General features: G+C 43.0%; 1 long non-coding RNA gene and 1 other non-coding gene across 2 annotated transcripts; both read left to right on the top strand.

The window, feature by feature from the left end:
- The first annotated feature begins 1,654 nt into the window (after positions 1-1,654).
- Positions 1,655-3,385, top strand: LOC132425556 (uncharacterized). Its single transcript, XR_009519458.1, has 3 exons — positions 1,655-1,708; positions 1,820-1,884; positions 3,119-3,385. It is a non-coding gene; the product is annotated as an uncharacterized lncRNA (long non-coding RNA).
- Positions 3,386-7,652: 4,267 nt separating this feature from the next.
- On the top strand, positions 7,653-7,758 carry LOC132426389 (U6 spliceosomal RNA). Its single transcript, XR_009519683.1, has one exon. It is a non-coding gene; the product is annotated as a U6 spliceosomal RNA (small nuclear RNA).
- Positions 7,759-13,910: the final 6,152 nt, after the last annotated feature.

Below are 13,910 nucleotides of genomic sequence, written 5' to 3'. Positions count from 1 at the left end.
CTTGAGGTCACAGGGAGGGGGAAGGATAAGCTGGGACGAAGTGAGAGAGTGGCATGGCCGTATATACACTACCATATGTAAAATAGATAGCTAGTGGGAAGCAGCCACATAGCACAGGGAGGTCAGCTCGGTGCTTTGTGACCACCTAGAGGGGTGGAATAGGGAGGGTGGGAGGGAGGGAGACGCAAGAGGGAGGAGATATGGGGATATATGTATGCATATAGCTGATTCACTTTGCTATACAGCATAAACTAACACACCACTGTAAAGCAATTATACGCCAATACAGATGTTAAAAAAAAAAAACTACCTTGACTGATGTGATAGCAAGTTCTAAAAATTTAATTAATATAAAATCATTCAATTTATGTTCAAAAAGTGAAAATTGTTTAATATTTTTCTCTTTTAATCTTTCTCAAGCTACCTTCCCCGCCCCACACTTTATTCAAGTCAAAAACACTTTAGGGCTTCCCTGGTGGCGCAGTGGTTGGGGGTCCGCCTGCCGATACAGGGGACACGGGTTCGTGCCCCGGTCTGGGAAGATCCCACATGCCGCGGAGCGGCTGGGCCCATGAGCCATGGCCACTGAGCCTGCGCGTCCGGAGCCTGTGCTCCGCAACGGGAGAGGCCACAACAGTGAGAGGCCCGCGTACCGCAAAAAAAATAAATAAATAAAAATAAAACACTTTAGCACACAACACAGACAAAGCCCCAGAATAAGACGAGCAAAAGAAGGCCCCTGCCCTCAAGGTATCTGCTATCTCTACAGACAAAATCAACCCCCTGGAAGGCCCCGGGGAAACATATAGTAAATTCGATAATGGTAGCACAAAGAAAGTGTTGTAAGGGAAACCAAGAGAAATATTAAATAGATCTTGAACTCATAGTTCTTAGAAGAAAAGTGCTTTTATATGTTGGTAATGGTTTTTAAGCCCTGATTCAGGTTTTTCTTAGCAAATGAGGACATTTTGACTGGAGTGGAACAGAGGTCCTGGTACACTTGCAAATGAGTTTGTGTCTGCATATGGGCCTTTTATATAAAATCTCTTCTGTACGCAAGGGTAGAAGCACTCCCATTACTGCTGGACACTGCACAGGCAGAGCAGAAACCTGTCCGGGAGGGCACTAGAGTCCTGGGGGCTGCGGTGGCTTTGGGCTGTGGTGACCCTCAAAGTCAGAGGAATTGGAAATGGGGTTTCTCAGCAAATAGAGCAGCTGGTAGTCCTGCCCAAACTTATAAACATTTCAGTAAAGAGCACAGTGAGACTAAGGTGGACAGTGTGTACTTTCTCCTTCAACCTCTACTAAAGACTAGGTGTGTTTACTAAGGGACAAATGAGAAAGTAGATTGAGGATTCCAAAAAGAACAGCCATTTGGAAATAAAGGAAAGTGCATTTCCATTCGTTTCTGAGCTTGAAATTGACAATCTATAACATAATGCCTCAAAATAAGCCCCTTCTACACTCTCCAAAGTTATCCAAATTTAAAGCACGTGTGGATAGTTTAACTCCACTCAGTAATCCCCCCAAAATCTCTGTCTTCCTCCTTCAAATCATATACTGTGGCTAATAATTAGCAAAATTTGACTAACATGAATTTCACAACCTTTCTCGGATATAGAACCTTGCACAACATTACCACCACTGCAAAAGGAGATCCCCGGCATTATGACTAAAAGAAGAAAAAACAAGCTTCAGAAAAGCCTGGGTATTTATTACAATAGCCATTATTATCAACTTATTGCAAAATAACATATTTTTCTAACATTTCCCAATTTAAAAATCATTTCACACTGATTTTATCATCTGAATCTTACAGAATCTATAAAAACCAGCTGGGGAAAGTGAAATGGCCTGGCTGTTAAGTCACCCAGAGAAGCTGAGGTGAGTGAATCCCGCCCCAAGCAGGACAGGGTGCGCTGGTCTAAGAAGATCTCTCGAGTGGGGAGGCTGCCACAGGTAATGAGAAGGCAGGGTGCTACCTCAGGAGACTCAGAACCATTACATTCAAGATTACGATAGTGTGCAGGGCTGGGGAATACGACCAACCACCAACACCAAACCCTTCCTGGCATTTCAGCACTACTAGATTTCATTCCTTGCTGAGCGGGGATGGGAAAGAGTCTGGTCTGGGGCCTGAAATAATTTACTAAAGTATCCTAACCATTAACAGTAAGAACCAGCACTTGTGGAGCATTAACCGTATCTCAGGACTATATAGATAATTTATTTCCTCTCCCTCCCTCCAGAGTCAGCTATCCTATTTTACCTGAGGAAACTAAAGAAGAGAAAATGTAAATGATTTGACCAAGATCACATACCTAAGCTCAGAGCCAGGCCCTGAGCTCAGGCCCTCTATCCACCAAGCTATGCTTATCCCAGGAGGGACCATCACAACCAGAGCACTGAACAGTATTGTTCCACAGTGACAGGGCCTGGAAAGCTTCCCTTTCCAGAACTTGCTTTTGAAAACCCTTTATTTAGAATGGCTTTCACAACCTTGGCATGTAGATGCTGCAAATACAATGGAAAGTTGGTAACAATCAACCTAAAGCAATAACAGGAATTTAAATGTAAGAAAGTAGAAGAGCATCAAAGGCAGAGCAGACTCTCCACAGTGAGAGCATGAGGCCTGGTGATTCAAATTACAAGGAGATTGTTGAAGGGCAAAGAAAAACATAGGGCATATTTCTTAGAACTGACAGCATTTTTTTTCCAAATAAAAATATTTCTGTATCAACAACATTTTAAACCCCTTAGCCAGAGGTCTTTATAAAGGATAAAGTGAGGAGAGAAATGACTAAAGCTTCTATGCACCTTCATAACTGATATATGTGATCAGTTGGTTCTCTTTTAGTTAATTCCTCTGGGAAAAAGAGCTGTCAGTCGCATGGGAGTTCTCAGATCTTGTATTCCTATAAAATTAAAGAGCAAAAGTCATTAATTAATGAACTATCAAGACCAGACATTTTACATATATAATAATAGTAACAACAACAATGATGGCTAACACTTATTAAACGCTAGCTGTAATGCCAGGCACTGTTCTAAGCGCTTTACTGTATTATCTCATTTGATCTTCCCAACAACCTAATTTTTGCCTTATTTTTCATAAAAGGAAGTTGAATTGCTTGCTGAGAAATTATACAGCTGGCCAACGGTGGACCCAGGATTTGAATTAAGCCATCTGACTCCAAGACCTAAACTCTTAACCCATGTATGATATGTCATTTAATTTAAACCTCCTCGCAATCCTGTCCTGTGAGATGCTTTTTTTTTTTTGAAATCAGTAAAAAATTTATTATGTTAGAAGGTGATAAGTTCTCCAGAGAAAAGTAAAGCAGGGAAGAGGCATAGGGAGTGCCTGCGGGGATAGTTGCAAAATTTTTTGAGTTGCTTTTTATAGCTAACAAAATTGTCGTTCAACTGGGTTAAACAGGTGAAACAGAGCTCAGTTTCAAATTCAGGTCAGTCTGTCTCCAAAACTCCTGTTCCTTGTACCACGGTTTCCCTATAAAAGAAAAAGAGATGCCAAAGATGAAGTTGAGAGACAAGTCTGGGAAAGGAACTCTCTACAGACGCAAACCAGATGTCAGCTGGGGTCTCCCTGCCCCTGGAAATCTAGGAAACGGTGTCTGCAAACTCCTTTGTACATTTTGGGTGAAGTCCCAGGAGGGGTCAAGGTGCTGTTTGTTCTCGTCCAGCTCTGCCTCCAGGTTCCGCCTCTGCTGAATCATGGTTCCCACTCTGCACTGTGGACCCCTTTATAGAATTCAACCCCGGTCCCTTGATTTCCACAGCAGGCCCCAAGGGTATGTACTGGACAACCCTGCTCTTTAAAACGAAGTTTCCTTGACCATTTCCTTTCACACACAAGCTCCAGCTTCCCCCTTATAACCCTCCTCTCTCTCTCCTTCCCCCTCCTCTCTTGAGCCCGCATCTCCCGAACAAGAATTTCTCCCACTTTCCCAGGCACAGCAGTTCAGGCTCATGACCCCTCTGCTACAAGACCCTCCCTGCTGCCTGCGATTTCCCATCCAGAAATCTCCTCAAGGCGTTTCACTTTCCATGGTAGGTCTCGCTCCCAGAGGAGGCATGACTCTGGCTTTTACAGGAGCAAATGGCCACCACAAAACCTACCACGGGTCTTTCTGTCAGGCAAACTGTGGGCTGGGGAGGAAATTCAAGGAACAAAAACTGAATGTCGGACTTCCCTGGTGTTGCAATGGTTGAGAATCTGCCTGGCGATGCAGGAGACACGGGTTGAGCCGTGGTCCGGGAAGATCCCACATGCTGTGGAGCAGCTAAGTCCGTACACCACAACTACTGTGCCCGTGCGCCACAACTACTGACGCCTGTGCGCCTAGAGCCCGTGCTCCGCAACAAGAGAAGCCACCGCAATGAGAAGCCCGCGCACTGCAACAAAGAGTAGCCCCCGCTCACCACAACTAGAGAAAGCCCGCGCGCAGCAACGAAGACCCAATGCAGCCAAAAATAAATAAATAAATTTTATTAAAAAAAAAAAAACTGAATGCCATGAAAACCTCAACATACTTATTTTTTAAAAAACTTTACAGTATCAAACTAGACAACACTTTACTTCCATTTCAAAAAACAGAACATACATGTTATATAACCTTGGCTGCCCCTGGCCTGCCTCTCTTCATCCTTCAGCCTCAGTGGCAAGCAGGGGAGAAAGGAATCTTGTTGGCCAAGTCCCTTCGGCAGCCACGCGGCTCCTAAGACCTGCCAGTTCCCAGGAGGCTGCTTGCTGGCAGCCGGCCTGGGGGCCCTGGCACTCCCATGTCCCCTGTGTATTCTTGCAGTGTCATCTGTTAGTTCTGTACTTAGTCACCTAAAGAGACTTACATTTCGGAACTTTTTCACTTTAAAGAACACTAAGGCACCTGCCTAATGCTGCTGCATTGATAGCTTTTTTTTTTTTTTCCATTTGACTGTAAGCCTCAAACAGACTTTCTCCTGGAAAAGCAGCTATCTGTTTCAGCCAAACCTGCAAGAAGCTGTCTCTGTTAGCAGAGACTAGCTTGGCAGTGGCAAGAAGAGAATAAACAGGAAATTCCTAAGAGAGGAGTTTTAAGAAGGCAGGTAACTATAGTGTACCAGGAAGCACCTCAGCAGTCAGGCAGAATGGAAGGGGCATGGACTTTAGATATTGTCCTAGCTTGACCCCAGAGCAGCTCTGTGACCTGGAGGAAAGCATGCAGGCTTCTGAGTCTCAATTCCCTTCTCTGAAAATGGAGACAATAACAACCACATGCTGGTATGAAGACTGGAGAGATAGAAGTCAAAGCACCCAGCATATGCCAACCACGTGGGCGGAAGTAGCTATGACTGTTATTATACTGGTTACTAAATTTGATGTTTACTTTTAGAACATTTTTGAGTACCTACTACGTGCCAGGCCATGGACCAGACACCGGGGGAACAGTGGGAAAATGTCAGACCCAATTTCTGGCCCAGGGAGCTTTAATTCTTGAGAGGAAAAACTAGGCTTTAAACACAGCTAATTTATTGATTAATAACAGCGGTGCCAAGTGCTACCAGTGTGGGATGCTATGAAAATACTGAAAAAAGACAGGTTGGTTGGCGTTGGCTTCCTAAGTGGGGAGCGGGGAGGGTGATGGGGGTTGAAGCCACCAGGAGCAAGCATGGTGGATACTGAGACCTGAGTCGAGTGGGGAGAGGTGTGTGTAGGGCGAGTACCAGGAGGGCAGCTCCGAGGAGGGCCAGTGCACCTGGTCATGAGCCTAAAAGAGGGAGAGAGCAAGAGGCAAGGTTGGGGGACCCAGGGCTAGCAGGCCTTGCTCGGGATTGGGGGCTGTATTCCGAAGTAGAGTGGGAAATCATGAAGAAATATTTGCAGGGACGTGGAATGACCCAGCTTTCGTGTTAAATGTGTCACTCTGGCTGCTCTGAGGACGAGGCACTGGAGGGGACCCACGATGAAACCTGGAGCTGTAATAAGAGGATGTTGGTATAATCCAGGAAAGAGATAGTGAGATCTTAGACTGGGAGTAACAGAGATGTGTCGAAATGGCTTCGTGGCTCTAGCCTCTCTCCTATTAAAATGTTTCTCAAACTTGCCTGATGATAAAAATCTATGACGTCTGGTAAAAATACAGGTTCCCAGAGTCCCATGCTGGGATGGGGCAGGGGTCTGGGAATCTGTTCTTTAAACAAAATTACTGGGCTTCCCTGGTGGCGCAGTGGTTAAGAATCCGCCTGCCAGTGCAGGAGACACAGGTTCGAGCCCTGGTCCGGGAAGATCCCACATGCTGCGGAGCAACTAAGCCCGCAAGCCACAACTACTGAGCCTGCGCTCTAGAGCCCGCGAGCCACAACTACTGAGCCTGCACTCTAGAGCCCACAAGCCACAGTGCTGAAGCCCCTGCGCCCTGGAGCCCATGCTCCACAACAAGAGAAGCCACCGCAATGAGAAGCCCGCGTAACACAGCGAAGAGCAGCCCCCTGCTCACCGCAACTAGAGAAAGCCCGTGCACAGCAACAAAGACCCAATGCAACAAAAATTAATTAATTAAAAAAAAAAAAACTTCCTGAGGGATTCCTTTCACTAGGCAAGTTTGTCCCGTGTTAGCCCGCAGTGTACACTGAGAAACAGACCTTCCTTTCCCATGTAAAATAATTCAGTCTTTCTAGAGCTTATGCTTTTCATGACCCCAACCAGTGGAGGATCCAGGTGTAAACTCACAGGTCACAGAATGCTTTCCCTACTTAGAACTAAAAGCACTTCAGCTGTAACAGCTCCAACGTTTAGATTATCTACATCCATGTTTTTTAAGTGTGTTCCTTGATATATGAGGGGTTTTTTGTTTGTTTGTTTTGTTTGTTTGCAGTATTAATAGATGTACAGCTGTCAAGAGAGGCCAGAAGGAGGTACTCCAGCAAGATCTGCTGGGAACAACAGGAGTGCAGAGCAATGTATGGAGCAAGAGTCTAGCTCGATCTACATTCTATAAACGTCCTGCGGAGCTCAGCGCACCTCCCCAGCCCATCAGTTGCTGACCCGGGGACTTTATTACTTGCCCCCAACCTCTGCCAGCTCCTGCAGAGGAAAACATCAAGACCTTATATGGATTACATCCTTGGAAAATACATTTCAATAATTGGCCTAATTGCATGTGATCCAGTTGGAGCAAGAAGGAAACTCTTTGCCCTCTATCCAGTTATCTTCTTTATCGATTCATCCACACAGAGAGCATGCACAATAGGTAGGAGAACAAGTCTAGGTATCAGTTTACCAACGTTCAAATCCTGGCTCTTTCATTTATTAATTGGAGAAGTTACTTAATCTCTTTGCTCTTCAGTTTTCTCATCTGAAAAATACAACAATTATGGTGTACTAGTTTGCTAGGGCTGTCATAGCAAAGTACTACAGATCGAATTGAGACAGGAAGGAAGGGGGCATGACACAACCTTTTCTTTTTTTTTTTTTTTTTTTTGCCATACTGGGTGGCATGTGGAATCTCAGCTCCCCAACCAGGGATGAAACCCTCGCCCCCTGCATTGGCAGCTCAGAGTCTTAACCACTGGACCGCCAGGGAAGTCCCAAGGGCACAACCTTTAAAAGAATGACAGCCTTTGAGGATATGACAAAAACTGGTTACCGCCATGTGCTTGCTTCAGCAGCACATATACGAAAATTGGAACGACAGGAGAAGATTAGCATGTTCCCTGCGCAAGGATGACACACAAATTTGTAAAGCGTTCCATATTTTTGTTTAAAAAAAATTCTGGTTACAACCAATTAGGCCCAAGATGGAGGAAGATTCAATTTCCAGTAGACCTTGAGCCTCCCTATACACTCATTGTAATATATTAGCATATGCTAAATGACTCACCCACAGGTGCCATGACAGTTCCCAGGCTGACCATAAAAGGCCAAAAAGTGGGTGATGGCCCAGTTCCTGGAAATTCCTGCCCCTTCGTCAACATAGTTAGAATATTCTTCCCACTTGTTAGCATATGAAAGTACCCAGCCAATAAAAACTAACCATCCCACAACCCAGGGCCACTCTCACGTTCTGAGACAGACTACATTCTGCCTATAGGATGTGTATCTCTTTAAATAAACTTGCTTTCCCTTTACTATGGCTCACGCTTGAATGCTTCCCTGGGCAAAGTCAAGGACCCTCACTTGGTGGCCTGTCCCAAGGACTTGGCTGAGACCTGAGATGTGACCATTTTCTTGTGCCCCATTCTCCTGCAATAGAATAGCTTAGACAACAGAAATTTATTGTCTCACAATTCTGGAGGCTAGGAGTCTGAGATCAAGCTGTCAGCAGGGTTGGTTTGTTCTGAGGCCTCTCTCCTTGGCTTGCAGATGGCCATCTTCTCCCTATGTCTTTACATGGTCTTCCCTCTGTGTATGTCTATGCCCTCATCTTGAAACAAAGCATGACTCTGTGAGGGCCTCCCAGGTACAAATCGTTTCTCTGCATTGCTCCCTCCTCCCCCAATTTCTTGTTTGTAAGAAACAGAGTTCATTCAGCCTCCTTAACTTTCCCTGAATTCCAAAGGGCAGATTCAAACAGTTGCTAATCAGGGAAGAGAGGGAATGTAGAAATAGGGGAGGAGCAGTCAAGAAATGAGGTGGGGCAGGGTCCTGCTTCCTCCCCAGGGAATATCCATAACAATGTATCTTTGAGTTCTTCCTCAGGAACTAAGGCCCCCCCACCCAGGTGGAAGATGGTAACTTCAGGCTGAGCCTAAGATTCCTGGACCACTCCCCTGTTACCTCACCACCAACCAATCATTAGAAAGTCACACACACTGCAGCCCCCACCCCAAATTTTGCCTATGAAAACTCTTCCCTGAAAACCATCAGGGATTTAGGGTTTTCTGAGCACCAACCACCCGTTATCCTTGCTTGGCCCTGCAATAAACCTTTCCCTGCTCCAAACTCTGACATTTCAATTTTCTTCACCTCACTGTATGTTGGGCACATAAACTTGGGTTTGGCAACAGCTGGAAAACCTCTGTTGCTGGGGACATACGCTGCATTCACCTTTGCATGTTTCTCACTGACTTAAAAATTAAAACCTGCCATTCAGACTATTCTCACATCAGTCTATTGAGTGGAATTCTTTAAGTCCCAAACTCATGTGAGCTGTGCTTTCTCATTTCAGTCATGCACCAGTATGGTTTGTTTGACCAAGCCTAGATGGTTGAGAAATCTGTGACGTTCAGGTCAGAACCCACTCAACAGGGTGAGCCAATCAATAGGGTCAGGATCCAAACTGAGGAAACATCAACTTCGGGGAGGAAAGGCACTCCAGCATCCACTCCTACCAAATAGTCATAGGATGGAGAAGCACATGAGAAAATATATCAAGAATACCTTTGTTTTTTGACAACGTATTTCATAGGGTGATCTGTTGACTTTATCCATCTTTATTTTGGTGCTATTATGTGTCTGTCTTTTATTTAAAGACCATTCATGGTACTTAGTTAATATTATATATTCCACATTGTGAAATAAGTTAAACAATGGGGAAATGATCTTTTATGTAACAGTTAACTTGCTTTCCCATAAAAGATAATGAGTCTAAATATCTCACCTAAAGAAATAGTTAAAAATGTAAGTTGGCAGTCAACACACAAGGGCTAAATGGCTGTAAGAACTTTCATCTTCAAAACAAGGTACTAAGTCTTTAAATGGATTTTCCCTTTCAGTCAGTCCGTCAACAAATATTTATCAGTCTACCATAGGCCAAGGGCTGTGCTAGTGCTGGGGTACAATGATGAACAAGATAGATAAAGACCAAAGAGGAAATTAAGACAGAGGAACAGGGGAGAGATTAGTTTTTTTAATTCATTAAGAACTATTTGAGACAGAATAGTCAAGAATGACCTCTCTGAGGCTGACTGTTTAAACTGATGTTTAAACTGAAACTGAAGCAAATGCAGTCTTTGAAGTGATGAAGGACAAGGGAGACGGGTGTGTTGTGTGTGTTCGGTGGTGGAGGGTGTCCAAAATGAGCCTGGAGAAGAACGCTGGAAGACATTGATGGGTTTTAAGGAGGGAAGGAACATGATCTCGCTGCATAGGGTGGGAAGGGGAAGCAAGGAAATGAGCTAACAGAGCATATTTGCATAGTCTTGCAAGATGTAGAAGGCTTACACAGGGTGGTAGTTGATAGGGTGATAGCACATAGATTTACGATGTATTTTGAAGTGGAGGCAACAGGACTTAAAAATAATTTGACATGGGGATGGAGTTGAGAAAAAGATTATCCAGGACTCCCAGGCTTCTGGCTGAGGACCATTTCCCTCAGTTTATTTCCTTCAAGTCACTTACCACAATTAAAGCAACTTAAGCCATTATCTTGTTATTTTATTTGTTTAGTTGTTTACTCTGTCCATCAAGAATAATGCTGTCCAATTGAAAAGTAATGCATGATCCAGTAATCCCACTCCTGGGCATATATTCAAAGAAAACCATAATTCAAGAAGATACATGCACCCCAGTGTTTACAGCAACACTATTTACAATAGCCAAGACATGGAAGCAACCTAAATGTCCACTGACAGATGAAAGAATAAAGAAGATGTGGTACAAATATTCAATGGAATATAACTCAGCCTTAAAAAAAATGAAATAATGCCATTTGCAGCAAGAGGGATGGACATAGAGATCATCATATTAAATGAAATAAGCGGGAAAGAAAAAGACAAATATCATATGATATCGCTTATATGTTAAAAAAAAAGATGCAAATGAAATTATACACAAAACAGAAATAAATAGACCCACAGACATAGAAAACAAACTTATGGTTACCAAAGGGGAAAGGGAGGGGAGGGATAAATTAGGAGTTTCAGATTAACATATACACACTACTATATATAAAAGAGATAACCAACAGGGACCAACTGTATAGCACAGGGAACTATACTCAATATTTTGTAATAACCTATAATGGAAAAGAATCTGAAAAAGAATATATAGATATATATATAAAGAATATATATATGTATAACTGAATCACTTTGCTGTACAACTGAAATTAACACAGAATTGTAAATCAACTCTACTTCCACTTAAAATTTTTTTAAAAAGTAATGCAAAACACATAGGTAATTTAAAATTTGCTAGTAGTCACATTAAAAAAGATGTGAAATTAGTTTTCATGATATATTTTACTTAAACCGATATAACCATAATATTATTTCAATAAGCAAATAAAATAAGAAATAATGGGAGGGGCTTCCCTGGTGGCACACTGGTTAAGAATCCGCCTGCCAATGCATGGGACATGGGTTCGAGTCCTGGTCCAGGAAGATCCCACATGCTGCAGAGCAAACTAAGTCCGTGTACCACAACTACTGAGCCTGCGCTTTAGAGCCCGTGCTCTAGAGCCCACGAGCCACAACTACTGAAGCCCATGCGCCTACAGCCCATGCTCTGCAACAAGAGAAGCCATCGCAATGAGAAGCCCACACACTGCATTGAAGAGTAGCCCCCGCTTGCCGCAACTAGAGAAAGCGCGGGTGCAGCAACGAAGACACAGCGCAGCCAAAAATAAATAAGTAAAGTAAATTTGTAAAAAAAAATAATAAGAGATCTTACTGTTCTTTTTGTACTGAGTCTTCAAAATACAGTGTGTGTTTTACACTGACAGTGCACCTCAGTTCTGACTAGCCACATTTCAAGTCCTTAATAATCGCCTGTGGCTAGTGGCTATGTACTGGACAGTGCAGATCTGGAGCAAGAGCCACTGAAGGCAGGCACATTCAGTCTAGTTCACTGTTTCTCTCCAGCAACTGAAACGTTCAGTGGCACACTGAGAATTTGATATGTTTTGAATGAATGAATAAATGCCTGGCGATGGGGGGTTTATTGGAAGCTGTAGTTTTGGGAGTGGGTTCAAAGCTTCCATTTTGGACTCATTAGGTATGAGGTGTCTACAAAAACTCACAGTGGAGATGTCAAGAAAGGAAGTGGAGATGAGAATCTGGGACTGAGAAGAGAAATCTAGGTAGAGGTGTAATTTTGGCATCTTGATGGGTTCTGAATCCAAGAGAATTATTTCTGGGGTGCCTTGGGAAAGAGTACAAGAGAAAAGGAAAAGCCCAGGATCCTACTCGCAGAGATACCAAGTTAAATGTTGAGAATGTTGAGTGAGAGAAAAAGAAAATCAAGAAAGTGTGGTCATGTCAAGAAATCAAAAGGGGAAGCATTTCAAGGAGAAAGGAGTAGTCAACCCTACTGAAAGTTCTGGTTAAAAAATAATAAAAGAACAAAGAAGACAAGAGCAATGAGATCTTAATAATCCTGACACTCATTCCACAGTCGTGGTCTCTTTTTAGCCTTCCTTATAATGTTGTTAGTCAGAGAATGATTGGGGTTTCTTTTTAACACAAAATTTGAACATTTTAAAGAAGTTTGGCCTCCAAAAGATCAAGAAACCCAGCTAGTTTATGGAAGAACCAGCTCAAGAATCCAAGACCCTTAGTCCAGCATTATTTAAAGAACATACTTTAAAGCACTGGAAATAACAAGGGACCATGGAGTTTACGGAGGGAGCATGACTGTCTGTGACTTCACCAGGTCTAGGTGGTTTGAGAGCAGGTGTACACTTCTTTCAAGTATGGAACTAGACCAAGGTTACGTGATTGGGATTTGTTGCAAGTTTCCTAAGTGCCTTCTGCCCTTCACTGATAACAGTTAGAATTCTTAACACACTGTTCGTCATAGAACTCCATTTCTCAACCTGTCTTAGGCAATGTTATTCTACTACTCCTGCAGGGCATTAATATTAATTAAAAACAACTTTATTCAAGAAAAAGGTCAGTTACAAACATTTAGCAAGTGTGTTCTTATGGGTAAATCAGGCTTTCTCTGCTGTCTTTCAAAACACAAGGAATGAAATGATCTCATCTAAACTCTATGGCTAAGTAGTTGCGTGACGCTGAGCGAGATTTTACCTTTCCTGTACCTAGCTGTTCTTATCTACAAAACAGAGGGGTTAAACCAGATGATCTCTACTTCGTCAAATAATTTATGATTTAACGTTATAGTTAATTAGGTTTCCTTCTGTCCACATGTTTAACTTCAAATTTGATCAGTGTGAAAAGATCATCCTAAAGGAGTCAAGAAACCTAGGAATGGATTCCAAGTTCACCATCAGGTAGATCCGCAATCACTGTCCCCGTGTGTTAAAGGGGATGGTGACTCTCAGGCTCATCTCCCACGCGGCTGTTTTGAGGACTGAACCAGATAAGTCAAGTGAATGTTTTGTAATCTGTATAGTTTCAGAGAAATTAGAAGTGCAATTATTGTTAAAGCAGGTGTCTGAAACACGGTATATATTATCCCTCCCAACAAATAACAGGCTGAGTCCCTGTTATTTATCCTTAGGGCATAAGGCTTGTTACTTTTGTTGAGTAGATTATGGTATTGGAATATGCTCAAAACGAGAATGGAGATGAACCTCCTGATGTCTCCAGAGAGCGCCTCCCTTTGAATGTTTACAAGAAAATAATGGGAGAAAGAAAGAGGGAAGGAAGGAAGGAAGGGAGGGAGGGAGGAAGGAAAGAAGAAAGAAAGAAAGAAGAAAGGGAGAGAGAAAGGAAGGAAGGAAGAGAGAGAGAAAGAAAGGAAAGGAAGGAAGGAAGAAAGGAAGGAAGGAAGAAAGGAAGAAAGAAAGAAGAAAGAAAGCGAGAGAAAGAAAGAAAGGAAGGAAGGAAGGAAGGAAGAGAGAGAAAGAAAGAAAGGAAAGGAAGGAAAGAAGAAAGAAAGAAAGAAAAAGAAAGAAAGAAAGAAGAGAGAGAAAGAAAGAAAGAAAAAGAAAGGGAGAGAGAGAAAGTGGGAAGGAGGGAATTCACAGGCAGAGGAGGAAGAAAGGCCATGGCAAGGCAAATTTAAG

The sequence above is a fragment of the Delphinus delphis genome, chromosome 5 (assembly GCF_949987515.2).
Source record: "Delphinus delphis chromosome 5, mDelDel1.2, whole genome shotgun sequence".
NCBI lineage: Eukaryota > Metazoa > Chordata > Mammalia > Artiodactyla > Delphinidae > Delphinus > Delphinus delphis.
Note: the sequence above shows the minus strand (reverse complement) of the source record. Positions and strands in the feature narration are given on the sequence as shown.